The sequence below is a fragment of the Schistocerca americana genome, unplaced genomic scaffold, assembly GCF_021461395.2.
Source record: "Schistocerca americana isolate TAMUIC-IGC-003095 unplaced genomic scaffold, iqSchAmer2.1 HiC_scaffold_1497, whole genome shotgun sequence".
Classification (NCBI taxonomy): domain Eukaryota; kingdom Metazoa; phylum Arthropoda; class Insecta; order Orthoptera; family Acrididae; genus Schistocerca; species Schistocerca americana.
In genome coordinates this window covers 3017-7500 of record NW_025725581.1, presented here as the reverse complement: position 1 = coordinate 7500, position 4484 = coordinate 3017, and the positions used below count along the sequence as shown (strand labels likewise).

The window sequence follows — 4484 nt, the reverse complement described above, 5'->3', positions numbered from 1 at the left end:
TTCGTCTTGCGACGATCCAAGAATTTCACCTCTAACGTCGCAATACGAATGCCCCCGCCTGTCCCTATTAATCATTACCTCGGGTTCCGAAAACCAACAAAATAGAACCGAGGTCCTATTCCATTATTCCATGCACACAGTATTCAGGCGGGCTTGCCTGCTTTAAGCACTCTAATTTGTTCAAAGTAAACGTGCCGGCCCACCGAGACACTCACTCAAGAGCACCCTGGTAGGATTGCAACGGGGTCCGCCTCGGGACGCACGAGCACGCACGAGGCGCGTCGCACGCCTTCAGCTCGCCCCACCGGCAGGACGTCCCACGATACATGCCAGTTAAACACCGACGGGCGGTGAACCAACAGCGTGGGACACAAATCCAACTACGAGCTTTTTAACCGCAACAACTTTAATATACGCTATTGGAGCTGGAATTACCGCGGCTGCTGGCACCAGACTTGCCCTCCAATAGATACTCGTTAAAGGATTTAAAGTGTACTCATTCCGATTACGGGGCCTCGGATGAGTCCCGTATCGTTATTTTTCGTCACTACCTCCCCGTGCCGGGAGTGGGTAATTTGCGCGCCTGCTGCCTTCCTTGGATGTGGTAGCCGTTTCTCAGGCTCCCTCTCCGGAATCGAACCCTGATTCCCCGTTACCCGTTACAACCATGGTAGGCGCAGAACCTACCATCGACAGTTGATAAGGCAGACATTTGAAAGATGCGTCGCCGGTACGAGGACCGTGCGATCAGCCCAAAGTTATTCAGAGTCACCAAGGCAAACGGACCGGACGAGCCGACCGATTGGTTTTGATCTAATAAAAGCGTCCCTTCCATCTCTGGTCGGGACTCTGTTTGCATGTATTAGCTCTAGAATTACCACAGTTATCCAAGTAACGTGGGTACGATCTAAGGAACCATAACTGATTTAATGAGCCATTCGCGGTTTCACCTTAATGCGGCTTGTACTGAGACATGCATGGCTTAATCTTTGAGACAAGCATATGACTACTGGCAGGATCAACCAGGGAGCTGCGTCAACTAGAGCTGAGCAGCCGGCCGCCCGGGAGTGTGTCCCGGGGGCCCGCGCGAACACGCAAGCGTCCGCTCAATTATTCTGCAAACAGGAGGAGGCTGAGCTCCCCTGCACAATACACCTCGAAACCCTCTCAGGTCCCGGCGGCGCGCAGCGCCGTCCTAAGTACTTGGTCGGGTTCGAGAGAGGCGCAATCGCCCGGAGTTTGGCGAGTAGACGCTTTAGGTGCGACCACCCGTGCTCCCAACTGAGCTTGCCGCTGCCGACAGAGGCCCGGGAGCGTGCTGTCGTGGCATTGCCGGCGGGAGACAACACGCGCCACCTACGGTGGCCGGCAGCTCCAACGCCAGCGCCACAGAAGGACAAAAGCCCCACTTGGGTGCCGAAGCGAACTCTCCCAGCACAGCGCACGCGCCAACACGTCCGCACAGCTGCGATACAATCCACCTGCGAGAACCGCAGAGGCGACCGAGCAGCAGACGGCGTCGCGGCGCCGAGCGCCGGGCGGCGGCGCATCCTCAGCGCACACAGTCCTCAATCGGACCAGCACACTGCAGATGTCCACCGCGCTTCGCACCGGGCCCGCGAGGACCTACTTTGGCCGCACGGCGCCGCGTGCAGGGTGCGCCGGCGCGCAGCTGCGCCGCCTGCCGCCTCCGTCGGCCGGCGCGCCTGCCACTGGCCGCCCCCACCAGCCGGCTGTAGCGCGTGCGCCCACGCACCGCGCGGCCAGCACGCCGGAAGGCCCCCCCTCACCGGCCGGGGACGGTCCCACCCAGCCACCGCCGCGTATCGCTTCACACCCACATGCCATTCACGTTCGTGGGCATGGTGGGTATCGCTGAAACAACCGGTTGGTAGCTCAACCGATCGTCGCCATCACTGATTCACCTCTAGCGAGAACAACCGCACCACAACGGTTTACCAGTTCTTCATTTGCGTAACGTCACCAGCAAACGTAGACGTCCATCGCCATTTGCAAATTCAACGATTGTTGCATGCCTGTGTCAGGTGTCACGACACACTATGTCTGCCCACATACACGCAACAACATGTGCACGCTTCGCGAACACGTGGAAGGTGGCCCCCGTACGTATGCGATGTCCATTGCGCGAACGACTGTCAACCGGCCTCTGTCGCATGTCGCAGATGTGGAACGCAGTGCACCATGCTATCACGGTGTGTGAGAAGAGACGACTACGTCTGACAACACGCGCCACTACATCAACAGACGGCTCATGCTGATCGCCATCCACGGCATACCATACTGCAATCCAGCTCTTATAGGGAGACGACACGTAGCTGAGTGCACAATATTTGGACCGTATGGTTCGCCGTTGTTGGCGCAGTCGTGGTACGGTCACACATGTACCACGATGTATCATTCAGTACATGAGGACCAATGTGCGGTACAGTGTGTGATTTGGACGTACAACATCAGCGGACAGTTGCCACAAGCCGTACCACAACGTAGGCTGTGCTTCGCCATGCGAATGCCAATGAACAACTGCGAAGGGCATTGAGCATGTACGTCCTGCCGCCATCCGCATTACAGTGTATAGCTGCAAGGTGTTTAACATGAAGCGATACTCTGGGGACCGGGCAGTGCGAGTAGCAAACTATATTGCGGGGGTTGCAGTTAGGCAACACTACACTAATTTAACGCGTCGTATGACAATTACAGAGCAGGTTAAGGCCCAACGTGTGTTGGGTTAAGGCCCAACGTGTGTTGGGTTAAGGCCCAACGTGTGTTGGGTTAAGGCCCAACGTGTGTTGGGTTAAGGCCCAACGTGTGTTGGGTTAAGGCCCAACGTGTGTTGGGTTAAGGCCCAACGTGTGTTGGGTTAAGGCCCAACGTGTGTTGGGTTAAGGCCCAACGTGTGTTGGGTTAAGGCCCAACGTGTGTTGGGTTAAGGCCCAACGTGTGTTGGGTTAAGGCCCAACGTGTGTTGGGTTAAGGCCCAACGTGTGTTGGGTTAAGGCCCAACGTGTGTTGGGTTAAGGCCCAACGTGTGTTGGGTTAAGGCCCAACGTGTGTTGGGTTAAGGCCCAACGTGTGTTGGGTTAAGGCCCAACGTGTGTTGGGTTAAGGCCCAACGTGTGTTGGGTTAAGGCCCAACGTGTGTTGGGTTAAGGCCCAACGTGTGTTGGGTTAAGGCCCAACGTGTGTTGGGTTAAGGCCCAACGTGTGTTGGGTTAAGGCCCAACGTGTGTTGGGTTAAGGCCCAACGTGTGTTGGGTTAAGGCGCAACATAGGTTAGGTTAAGGCGCAACATAGGTTAGGTTAAGGCGCAACATAGGTTAGGTTAAGGCGCAACATAGGTTAGGTTAAGGCGCAACATAGGTTAGGTTAAGGCGCAACATAGGTTAGGTTAAGGCGCAACATAGGTTAGGTTACGGCGCAACATAGGTTAGGTTAAGGCGCAACATAGGTTAGGTTAAGGCGCAACATAGGTTAGGTTACGGCGCAACATAGGTTAGGTTAAGGCGCAACATAGGTTAGGTTAAGGCGCAACATAGGTTAGGTTAAGGCGCAACATAGGTTAGGTTAAGGCGCAACATAGGTTAGGTTAAGGCGCAACATAGGTTAGGTTAAGGCGCAACATAGGTTAGGTTACGGCGCAACATAGGTTAGGTTAAGGCGCAACATAGGTTAGGTTAAGGCGCAACATAGGTTAGGTTAAGGCGCAACATAGGTTAGGTTATGGCGCAACATAGGTTAGGTTACGGCGCAACATAGGTTAGGTTACGGCGCAACATAGGTTAGGTTAAGGCGCAACATAGGTTAGGTTAAGGCGCAACATAGGTTAGGTTAAGGCGCAACATAGGTTAGGTTAAGGCGCAACATAGGTTAGGTTAAGGCGCAACATAGGTTAGGTTAAGGCGCAACATAGGTTAGGTTAAGGCGCAACATAGGTTAGGTTAAGGCGCAACATGGGTTAGGTTAAGGCGCAACATGGGTTAGGTTAAGGCGCAACATGGGTTAGGTTAAGGCGCAACATGGGTTAGGTTAAGGCGCAACATGGGTTAGGTTAAGGCGCAACATGGGTTAGGTTAAGGCGCAACATGGGTTAGGTTAAGGCGCAACATGGGTTAGGTTAAGGCGCAACATGGGTTAGGTTAAGGCGCAACATGGGTTAGGTTAAGGCGCAACATGGGTTAGGTTAAGGCGCAACATGGGTTAGGTTAAGGCGCAACATGGGTTAGGTTAAGGTACAATATGGGTTAGGTTAAGGTACAATATGGGTTAGGTTAAGGTACAATATGGGTTAGGTTAAGGTACAATATGGGTTAGGTTAAGGTACAATATGGGTTAGGTTAAGGTACAATATGGGTTAGGTTAAGGTACAATATGGGTTAGGTTAAGGTACAATACGGGTTAGGTTAAGGTACAATACGGGTTAGGTTAAGGTACAATACGGGTTAGGTTAAGGTACAATACGGGTTAGG

The 4484-nt window shown here is 53.7% G+C and overlaps 1 non-coding gene across 1 annotated transcript in view; it reads right to left on the bottom strand.

Moving 5' to 3' along the window:
• The window catches only part of LOC124569445, a 1910-nt gene extending 881 nt beyond the window's left edge, over nt 1–1029 (bottom strand). The window contains exon 1 of the ribosomal RNA XR_006971235.1: nt 1–1029. This exon is cut by the window's left edge and continues 881 nt beyond it. This is a non-coding gene — a ribosomal RNA (small subunit ribosomal RNA).
• Between the last annotated feature and the right edge of the window lie 3455 nt (nt 1030–4484).